This window comes from Hyla sarda, chromosome 10 (genome assembly GCF_029499605.1).
Source record: "Hyla sarda isolate aHylSar1 chromosome 10, aHylSar1.hap1, whole genome shotgun sequence".
NCBI classification, from domain to species: domain Eukaryota; kingdom Metazoa; phylum Chordata; class Amphibia; order Anura; family Hylidae; genus Hyla; species Hyla sarda.
Window position 1 is genome coordinate 88,410,784 of NC_079198.1, and position 12,137 is coordinate 88,422,920.

The 12,137-nt window shown below is 42.9% G+C and overlaps 1 protein-coding gene across 1 annotated transcript in view; it reads left to right on the forward strand.

The window, feature by feature from the left end:
- Positions 1-12,137, forward strand: part of DRD2 (dopamine receptor D2) — a 531,813-nt gene that overhangs the window by 456,007 nt on the left and 63,669 nt on the right. The window lies entirely within an intron of this gene.

The window sequence follows — 12,137 nt, forward strand, 5'->3', positions numbered from 1 at the left end:
TGACCCACAAACATTTTTTGTCTGGTTTCACCTTAGATTTTGTGGTGAAATGATTGATGTAATTACAAAGTACAATTGGTGGCGCAAGAAGCCCTCATATGGGTCTGTAGGTGCAAAATTTTAAGCGTTCTGATTTTTAGAAGGTGAGGTGGAAAATACGTAGTCCTTAAGGGGTTAAATAACCCTTTAAGGGGTTAAATAACCCTTTAATAGAATTTAATAGAAAGTTTGCATTCTGTTTTAAAGGCGTTATACAATGCCTCCAAATAACAGCACATTATTTTTATTGCAAAAAATCAGGACATTTACTGAATGTGTGTTGCACTACTTTTTCAAACAATCTAGCACAGTTTTTTTTTTTTTAAACTAAATTAGACAAAGTCCGTCTGAAAATTCCCCCCTCCCCCAATGTGTTCATAATCTGAATAAATACTGGAAAATTCTTCATTATATATTCAGAAAAAAAGTACCTCAGCATTCAACATCATGGCCCTCATTTACTAAGCTAAAACCCACTAGTTTTTGTCAGGTTTTTCCAAGTTATTTTGGCGTATAGTGGGGTTTATGTACTAACGTGATCCCTTTTTCTCCGGTTTTGCACCCAAATTGTGTTGAACATTACATTTAAGTTGCAAAAAAAAAAAAAATAATAACTCTCCTTTTTACAAGAAAACCCTAAAAGGGGACATGGCCAAGGGGGGGGGGGGGGGGGGGGGCGTGGTGCTGACAAAAGGGGTATGTCCCCGACAGTTTTGGGAAAATAACAACATATTTACTAAGGTTTCCACAGAAAATGTGGTGAATTTGAGCTGAGGAAAAAACAACAGTTCAGAACAGTTGTAAAAAAAAAAAAAAAAAGCAAAATGTAGGGAAAAGTGCAAAATGTAGGAAAACATTAATAAATAACTTGGGAAAATACCTGTCGAGAATCAAAACCCACAAAGAAAATTCCACTCCACTCTTAGTAAATAAACCCCAGTGTCTGAGACATGTCTGGGAGTGCCTGAGACACCAGGAAAATCCGACTAACTCGACATTGCATTGTGAAAAGCCGAAAAAGGGGCATGGACAGCCGCAAAGGGGCATGGCTGGCCCCAATAGGGGCGTGGTTTAACAAATCCGACCCATTTACTATTGAATTCACAGAAAATCCTGTGAATAAATTGCAGGAAATTTCCACCTAGAAAAAGCTGGTCAGAAAACGTTCCAGGCTTGTAAATCTGAATCCTCATAGTAAATAGGGAGGAATCCTACAAATTTGAAACAACAATTAACACTAGTAAAAACACAACAGTCTAAGTAAATGAGGCCCAATATATCCATTCAGAAAAAAGTACCCCCCAAACATGTGTAAATCATTGATCTAATTACAGAAGAGAGACATTTCAACAATGTGTACAAACTAAAACACAATGGGGAAGATTTATTAACACCTGTACAGAGGAAAAGTTGCTGAGTTGAGGCTCTATGCATCTTTCAATGAGGCTCTATGCATCTTTCATTGAGGCTCTTTGCAGCCTTTAATGAGGCTCTTTGCAGCTTTCAGTGAGGCTCTGTGCAGATGTCAATGAAGCTCAGTGCAGCCAGAAGCACTTCCTGTGTTTGGTCTACTGCCAGGCCAGGAGGAGACCAAACTCCCTAGGGCGCGCACGCCGGTTCTTTGCGATTTAAAGGGCCGGTTCGCCACTGATTGGTGCATGGTTTTTAATTAGTGTGTTCACCTGTGTACTTCCCTATATTACCTCACTTCCCCTGCACTTCCTTGCCGGATCTTGTTGCCATTGTGCCAGTGAAAGTGTTCCTTGTGTATCCCTAGCCAGTGTTGCAGACCTCTTGCCGTTGCCCCTGACTACGATCCTTGCTACCTGCCCTGACCTTCTGCTACGTCCGACCCTGCTCTTGTCTAATCCCTTACCGCGCCTATCTCAGCAGTTAGAGAGGTTGAGCCGTTGCCGGTGGATACGACTTGGTTGCTACCGCCGCTGCAAGACCATCCCGCTTTGCGGCGGGCTCTGGTGAAAATCAGTAGCAACTTAGAACCAGTCCACCGACACGGTCCACGCCAATCCCTCTCTGACACAGAGGATCCACCTCCAGCCTGCCGAATCCTGACAGTAGATCCGGCCATGGATCCCGCTGAGGTCCCGCTGCCAGTTGTCGCTGACCTTACCACGGTGGTCGCCCAGCAGTCACAACAGATAGCGCAACAAGGCCATCAGCTGTCTTAACTGACTGTGATGCTACAGCAGCTTCTACCACAGCTTCAGCAACCATCTCCTCCGCCAGCTCCTGCACCTCCTCCGCAGCGAGTGGCCGCATCCAGCCTCCGTTTATCATTGCCGGACAAGTTTGATGGGGACTCTAAACTTTGCTGTGGTTTTCTCTCGCAATGTTCCCTGCATTTGGAGATGATGTCGGACCAATTTCCAACTGAAAGGTCAAAGGTGGCTTTCGTGGTCAGTTTTCTGTCTGGGAAAGCCCTGTCATGGGCCACACCGCTCTGGGACCGCAATGATCCTGTCACTGCCTCTGTACACTCTTTCTTCTTGGAGATTCGAAGTGTCTTTGAGGAACCAGTCCGAGCCTCTTCTGCCGAGACTGCCCTGCTGAACCTGGTCCAGGGTAATTCTTCAGTAGGCGAGTACGCCATTCAATTCCGTACTCTCGCCTCCGAATTGTCCTGGAATAACGAGGCCCTCTGCGCGACCTTCAAAAAAGGCCTATCCGGTAACATCAAGATGTGCTGGCCGCACGAGAAATCCCTGCTAACCTGCATGAACTTATTCATCTTGCCACCCGCATTGACATGCGTTTTTCCGAAAGACGTCAGGAGCTCTGCCAGGATATGGACTTTGTGCGCACAAGGCGGTTTCTCTCCCCGGCTCCTCTCTTCTCTGGTCCGCTGCAATCTGTTCCTGTGCCTTCCGCCCTGGATCCTATGCAAGTAGACCGATCTCGCCTGACACCTCAAGAGAGGACACGCCGCTGCAATGAGAACCTATGCCTGTACTGTGCCAGTACCGAACACTTCTTGAAGGATTGTCCTATTCGACCTCCACGTCAGGAAAGACGCACTCCGATTCCGCACAAAGGTGAGACAGCTCTAGGTGTGAACTCTGCTTCTCCACGTCTTACTGTGCCTGTGCGGATTTCTTCTTCTAACTTCTCCTTCTCAGCTGTGGCCTTCTTGGATTCCGGATCTGCAGGAAATTTTATTTTGGCCTCTTTCGTTAACAGGTTCAACATCCCAGTGACCAGTCTCGCCAGACCCCTCTACATCGCCTCTGTTAATGGTGAAAGATTGGACTGTATTGTGCGTTATCGCACAGAACCCCTCTTAATGTGCATTGGACCCCATCACGAAAAGATTGAATTTCTGGTACTTTCTAACTGCCCCTCTGAAATTCTTCTTGGACTACCTTGGCTGCAATGCCATTCCCCTACCCTTGACTGGACCACCAGGGAAATCAAGAACTGGGGTACTTCTTGCCACAAAAAATTTCTTATGTCTGCTCCCAGTCCTGCCAGTCAAAACCCTATGGCTCCTCCGATACCAGGTCTCCCCAAGCCTATCTGGACTATGCTGATGTTTTTTGCAAAAAAAACAAGCAGAGACTTTGCCTCCTCACAGGCCTTATGACTGTCCTAGTGATCTCCTCCCTGGTACTACTCCACCCCGGGGCAGAATCTATCCTCTGTCTGCTCCGGAAACACAAGCCATGACGGAGTACATCCAAGAAAATTTAAAAAGGGGATTTATCCGCAAGTCTTCCTCCCCTGCCGGAGCAGGGTTCTTCTTTGTCTCCAAAAAAGACGGTTCCTTACGACCATGCATTGATTACTGTGGTCTTAATAAAATCACTATAAAAAAATGCTATCCCCTGCCTCTTATCTCGGAACATCTTTACCAAACTGGATTTAAGAGGTGCATATAATCTCATCCGCATCAGGGAAGGGAACGAGTGGAAGACCGTGTTTAACACCAGAGACGGACACTTTGAATATCTGGTTATGCCCTTTGGGCTTTGCAACGCCCCTGCTGTCTTCCAGGACTTTGTAAATGAAATTTTTCGTGATTTATTATATACCTGTGTTGTGGTCCACCTGGACGATATTTTGATTTTTTCTTCTAACCTAGAAGAACACCGTCGGCATGTCCGCATGGTTCTTCAGAGACTCCGGGACAATCAGTTATATGCCAAGATGGAGAAATGTCTCTTTGAATGCCAATCTCTTCCCTTCCTAGGATATTTAGTCTCTGGCCAGGGACTCCAAATGGACCCGAACAAACTATCAGCCGTGTTGGATTGGCCACGCCCCTCCGAACTCCGAGCTATCCAACGTTTCTTGGGGTTTGCCAATTACTACAGACAATTTATTCCACATTTTTCCACCATTGTGGCCCCTATTGTGGCCCTAACCAAGAAAAACGCCAACCCTAAGTCCTGGCCTCTTTAAGCAGAAGAGGCGTTCAACCGTCTCAAAACTGCCTTTTCTTCTGCTCCCGTACTCTCCAGACCTGATCCATCTAAACCCTTCTCACTGGAGGTAGACGCCTCCTCGGTGGGAGCTGGAGCTGTACTCCTACAGAAAAATTCTTCCGGATATGGTGTTACTTGTGGTTTCTTTTCTAGGACCTTCTCTCCGGCGGAGAAAAACTACTCCATTGGTGATCGAGAACTACTGGCCATAAAACTGGCCCTCGCGGAATGGAGGCACCTGCTGGATTGGTTCAAATACCCAGTTATTATATACACTGATCACAAGAATCTCTCTTATCTTCAGTCTGCCCAACGGCTGAACCCTCGCCAGGCTAGGTGGTCGTTGTTCTTTGCCCGTTTTAACTTTGAGATTCATTTTCGCCCCGCTGACAAGAACATTAGGGCTGACACCCTCTCTCGTTCCTCGGATGCCTCTGAAATGGAAGCCTCCCTGCAACACATTATTCCTCCTGACTGTCTGATCTCTGCTTCCCCAGCTTCCATCAGACAAACTCCTCCTGGAAAGACCTTCGTCCCTCCACGCCAGCGCCTCAGGATTCTCAGGTGGGGACACTCCTCACATCTCGCCGGCCATGCTGGCGTCAAAAAATCCGTCCAGCTCATCTCTCGTTTTTATTGGTGGCTTACACTGGAAGCAGATGTTGCTGATTTTGTTCGGGCTTGTACAGTCTGTGCCCGGGACAAGACTCCTCGCCAGAAGCCTGCTGGTCTCCTTCATCCTCTGTCTGTTCCTGAGCTACCATGGTCTCAAATTGCTATGGACTTTATTACAGACTTACCTTTATCCCATGGCAACACAGTTATTTGGGTGGTCGTTGATCGTTTCTCCAAGATGGCACATTTTATTCCTCTTCCAGGTCTTCCTTCTGCGCCACAGTTGGCGAAACAATTTTTTGTGCACATTTTTCGCCTTCATGGGCTTCCTACGCATATCGTCTCGGATAGAGGCGTTCAATTTGTGTCGAAATTCTGGAGGGCCCTCTGTAATCAGCTTAAAATCAAATTAAACTTCTCGTCTTCCTATCATCCCCAATCCAATGGGCAAGTGGAGAGAGTTAATCAGGTTCTTGGTGACTATTTGCGACATTTTGTTTCCTCCCGCCAGGATGACTGGGCCGATCTCCTATCATGGGCCGAATTCTCGTACAATTTCAAAGTCTCTGAGTCCTCCGCTAAATCCCCATTCTTTGTGATGTATGGCCGTCACCCTCTTCCCCCCCTCCCTACTCCCGCGCCTTCTGGTTTGCCCGCTGTTGATGAGGTGACTCGGGACTTCTCCACCATCTGGAAAGAGACTCAAAAATCTCTCATACAGGCCTCATCCCGGATGAAGAAACATGCCGACAAAAAAAGAAGAACTCCTCCTGTCTTTTCTCCTGGAGACAAAGTGTGGCTCTCCGCCAAGTATATCCGCTTCCGTGTCCCCAGTTATAAACTGGGACCACGTTATCTTGGACCTTTTAAAATCAAATGCCAAATCAACCCTGTCTCCTACAAACTCCTTCTTCCTCCTTCTCTCCGTATTCCCAATGCTTTTCATGTCTCTCTCCTTAATCCACTTATCCTTAACTGCTTCTCTCCTAAGGTTGTTGCTCCTACTCCTGTCTCCGGGTCCTCTGACATCTTCTCGGTTAAAGAAATTCTGGCATCCAAGACGGTCAGACGTTTTTTTCTTGTAGATTGGGAGAATTGCGGCCCGGAGGAGAGGTCATGGGAACCCGAGGACAACATCCTTGACAAGGACCTTATCTACAAATTTTCAGGTTCTAAAAAGAGGGGGAGACCCAAGGGGGGGGGGGTACTGTTACGCCGAGCGCTCCGGGTCCCCGCTCCTCCCCGGAGCACTCACAGCGTTCTCCTGTTCGCAGCGCCCCGGTCAGACCCGCTGACCGGGTGCACTGCGATAATGTTGCGATAATGTTGCAATAATTTTGCTTTTGTACTTTGAGAACCGGTAGATCCACCTCTCCATGCATTACAATTTAAGTGATACAGAATGCTGTCTAGTTTCTTTCCAAACCATTTGACTGGGGGCTGTCTCCCCTACTCCTCTGTAACATCATGTTATTGATTACATGACTTCAAAAGTCTAAAACAGAGTAAGAGTGCCAGCCCCACAATCGGAAGCGAGAGGCAATGAGAGGGTTTCAATGGACTGCCTTAGACACTAGTACTTTGTCTTATAATTAATCCAGGGTCATAGATAATATAAGAGTTTAGCGAGTTAACACAGAAAGTCCATTTATATGAACAAAATTATTTATTTTACTTTTTGGATAGCTCCTTTAAAGGGGTACTCCACCGAAAAACATCTTATCCCCTATCCAAAGGATAGGGGATAAGATGTCTGACCGTGAGGGGGAAGCAGTTAAGGAAAAGTGGTTTAAGGAGAGAGACATGAAAAGCATTGGAAATACGGAGAGAAGGAGGAAGAAGGAGTTTGTAGGAGACAGGGTTGATTTGGCATTTGATTTTAAAAGGTCCAAGATAACGTGGTCCCAGTTTATAACTGGGGACACGGAAGCGGATATACTTGGAGCTTCCGCGTTCGTGACATCACACCAACCCCCCCTCCATTCATGTCTATGGGAGGGGGCGTGATGCCTAGTATGTTGCCGCCACGCCTCCTTCCATAGACATGAATGGAGGGGGCGTTATGGCTGTAGTCTACAGTCATCCGGCGGCAGAGTTCTCTCCATGCACGGATGACTGAGGTGCCTATATAGGATGTTTTTCATCAAAGTACCCCCTTTAAGAAATCCATTATCAAATTGTTTGCTGGCGGTGTGATAATTTATACAGTAATTATGAGTCCTCAGCGTTGTATCATCTATTCTTACAAAATGATAGACTTTGTTCTACAAACAAAATGTCAAGGCGAATTTATTGATAGAGCAATTTAGACAAAATATTGAGGACAATCTAAATAGAAAGTAAATGGTAGACTAAGAAATGTTGCTTGATAAGAAACTAAAGTAATGACATTTGGAGAGCCTGCACGTATTGCAGGGGCATACCATGAAATAGCAAGCAGATAAATCTGGCACTGCATATTATTTCTCCAGTTTTCCATTCACAGCAGTACTGCTGTCTACCCACTGTGTAACAAAAATTCAACACAGCTCCATATTTTTTCAGGCTGACAAAGTGCTGCTGTGCAGGATAAAATCTTAAAGGGATACTTGGCCCTTTTCCTTTAGTTTTTCCCATTTACAATGGTCTTGTGGGTACTTTAATGTCATGTTCTGCAGTGTAGGTCAGAGGTATATGCTGAGAGGATGCTGGGACAAATACCTCCAATAGACATCTCTCTAAATGCCACTGTAAAAGCATATAGTGGCACTCTTCACCTGTGGCCTCCATGTTTAAATAAATGTTTAAAGCGTACCTGTCAGACCTCACAAAAAAAATATAATGAATATGTTACTCAGTATCTAATCCTGACCATGTGCAAATAATGTGTATACCTCTATCACCCATATTTATAATAAAAATCTCTTTTTATTAGCTCACAGTGTTAATAAATCCTCTCAAGGGAAGTGTCCCTCCCTTGTGGTGGTGGAAGGTGCTTGGTATGTCTGCTCATGCAGCCTTGTCCATGAGTCATCTCTTGTCCATGACTCATGGACAAGTTTGATGCTGCTGCAGGACTGGTTAGTGTCCCAGTAGGTATGGGAATCCCTAGTGGTTGGATTTTCAGGAGCCGTTTTATTTATTAAATATTCAACTTTTTTTTACACAACCATATTACACTAGGTCTTTAATTTTCATCAGTAACAACATTTAAAAAGTTTTTGGATCTGACAGGACCCATTTAAATGATAGCACTTTATACTTGGTGCACTAAATTTACCCACCTAGATGAATGTCCATATCTGTATATAGCAAGTGAAATATGTATTGAACATGTCATAATTTTTCTTCAAGACAACAGTATCTGCTAATTTCAGGTCTTCTTGATGCTCTTGGACAACTCTTCTGACTATTCTCACTCCTTTGTCAGATATCTTGGTAGGAACACCTGGTCAAGGCAAATTTTTGGTGAAATGATTGTCTTTCCACTTCTGTTTTATGGCTCCAACAGTACTCACTTGAACATTCAGAAGCTTAGATATTCACCTGTAACCAACACCATTGTTATGTTTTGCTACAATTAGGTTGCCAAGGTCTTAAAACAGCTCTTTGCTTTTACCCATAATGAGAAGTGTCTTGTGTGACACATTGGCAAGAGACCTTTTTGTAGCCATTAGTTGGGACTGAAACAGCTAATACTAATTCTTCATGCACTTAATATTTTTTTCCCTGTGTTATTTTGACATTATTACACACAACTACATTTCTGAACATATTTGTCTTGGTTTCTCCTTCTTTCTGTATGGATGGATTAATTGGGTTGTTCACAACATCTGATAAAAGCACCTTTGAAAATATATTTAGTAAGAAAAACGGGGACATGTTCAATACTTTCTTTCACCGCTGTATGTTTGGTGCAATTAAAATTACATAAAATACTAATACTAAAAATAATGCACTTCTGATGCATTAGAACCATATCAGAAATGTTCTAACATATTCAAAAGGGATCATATACATAGAACAAAAAAATGCCTAGAATACTTTTAGTAGGGATATCTTAAACAAGTAATTATTAACATCGTTCAGACAAGGTTATTGATTTATGGTCCAATTTCTGGAAGCTGTTTATTCACACCTGCACTGTCAAAGAGAACATTTCATAAGGTACTCTCCAGTCTTCCGTGGAGCACCATAGGCATTTGCTCTCATATATCTCCTAAACGTCAGACATTGGGGAAGATTTAGCAAAACCTGGGCAGAGGAAGAGTTGCCCATAGCAACCAATCAAATTGCTTCTTTTATTTTTTACAGGCCTCTTTAAAAATTAAAGAGCTCTTATTGGTTGCTCTGGGCAACTGCACCCCTCTTCGTCTAAACAGGTTTTGATAAATCTCACCCATTGTGCTCACTCTCTTTCCCGTGTCTCCTTTTCTCCAGTGTGTGCATCCTTTGTCCTATAGAATTGGAGGTCTTTCTCACTGTGCCCTCTGCTGTTCGTTGCTCCAACTCAAATCCCCAGGCATCTAATTATATGTGGGTTAAAAAAGACCCAAAGATCTTGGGCGCAATCAAGGGCATTAACTAAGTGTGGCATTTTATATACCATGTACACATATATAGCTCTGCCCATTTTCACTTAGATAAAAGATAAAGAGGGTCCATGGCAGCCGATTGCGCCTGGTGGAGAAATCGATATCAACTAAGAGCTGGTGTAGATTTCTGTGACTGCTGAGGCCACAAATCTGGCCTAAAGTTGCATTTGAGGAGGACTCCTCCCTTTGTGCCCACTTCCAACCCTCTTCCTGCATCCTTTTCTCATCCTTTGTGCATGTGTTGTATTTGTTCCAAAATTGCTAATTTTTTGCGCAAAATGTGATATTTTATAGCAAATGTGGCGCTAGCACAGCTTTATAAATGTCTCTGTATATTTTTAAAGCATGATTAATCCCTTAATGACATCGTACATGTAAATGACCGCAAGCACCCGACCGGTGTTCGCATCATGCACAGCATTATTACAAGTGGTAAAAGATATTACATGGCCGGAAAATGCTATCTGGCTATCTGCTGACATTGTAGCATTATATACATGTATCCCACACAACCTTGCAGTACAAACTATAGCATATCACTTGTATAAATACAGTAACTATAGCACAGAAATTAAACATTAGATATTGGATGTCTTGTCCTTCTTACTTGCACATAAGTTTTTTTTTCGTTTCCATTGACAATATTATTTACAGACAACTGGATGCCCTATGGGAGCAAAATTCTCCCCATCGCTGGCAAACCTATATACAGTATTGCCCACTGGGAGGAGGTCATCCTATATAATTATTCTAATCCATTTTTCCACCTAATTGGATGGTATGGAAGATACTTGGATGACCTCCTCCTGGTGGGGCTTGGTACAAAATAACAAGCAGTTAAATTTGATGAGTTTCTCAACCATAACCAATACAACTTACGATTTACCACTCAATGTGATAACTTTAATATCAACTTTTTGGATGTTACACTAATGAGTAAACCACAATCGAAAAAAATTGAAACTAAACTGTATTGAAAACAAACCGCAGGCAACAGTTTGCTACATGCAGAAAGCTGCCACCCACGGCATGTTATAAGGAATCTTCCTATACGGGAGTTCGTGTGAGCAAGAAGGACATGTTCAGAAAATCATGAATATTTGAAAACTTGTACAGATATATCTAACCAGCTAATATTGAGAGGATATACACAAACCGACATCCAACGGGCTATAAATATTGTTAACTCCAAACCACAAGGACATATATATTCTTTTCAATGTCCCCACATAATTTTTTTTTTGTGCCGTACATGTCATTACAAAGTGAAATTGGTGATGCAAAAAAAATAAAAATAATAAGCCTTCATATGGGTCTGTGGATGAAAATATAAAAGAGTTATGATTTTTAGAAGGTGAGGAGGAAAAAACAAAAATGCAAAAATAAAATTGGGCTGGTCCTTAAGACCAAAATGGGCTTGGTCCTTAAGCCCTAAAGGACCCGGGGTTTTTTTGTTTTTGAATTTTCATTTTTTCCTCCTTACCTTTAAAAAATCATAACTCTTTCAATTTTGCACCTAAAAATCCATATGATGGCGAAACGGAAAAAAATAATTGTGAGACAAAATGGAAAAAATATGCCATTTTGTAACTTTTGGGGGCTTCCGTTTCTATGCAGTACATTTTTCAGTAAACATGACACCTTCTCTTTATTCTGTAGGTCCATACGGTTAAAATGATACCCTACTTATGTAGGTTTGATTTTGTCGTACTTCTAAAAAAAAAATCATAACTACATGCTGGAAAATTAATATGTTTAAAATTGTCATCTTCTGACCCCTATAACTTTTTTATTATTCCGCGTATGGGGCGGTATGAGGGCTCTTTTTTTTGAGTCATGATCTGAAGTTTTTAGCGGTACCATTTTTGCATTGATAGGACTTATTGATAATTTTTTCATGATTAAAAAAGTGACCAAAAATGCAATATTTTGGACTCTGGAAAAAATAAATTTGCGCATACGTCATTGACCGTGCGGTTTAATTAATGATATATTTTTTATAATTCGGACATTTCCGCATGTGGCGATACCACATATGTTTATTTTTATTTACACAGTTTTTTTTTTTTAAATGGGAAAAGGGGGGTGATTCAAACTTTTATTAGGGAAGATGTTAAATGATCTTTATTCACTTTTTTTTCCCACTTTTTTTTGCAGTGTTATAGCTCCCATAGGGGGCTATAACACTGCACACACTGATCTTTTACATTGATCACTGGTTTCTCATAGGAAACCAGTGATAGATGATTCTGCCGCTTGACTGCTCATGCCTGGATCTCAGGCACTGAGCAGTCATTCGGCGATCGGACAGCATGGAGGCAGGTAGGGACCCTCCGGCTGTCATGTAAGCTGTTTGGGATGCCGGGATTTCACCGCGGCGATCCCGAACAGCTCCCTGAGCTAAGCCGCATTGTTTTACTTTCACTTTAGACACGGCATTCAACTTTGAACGCCACGTCTAAAGGGT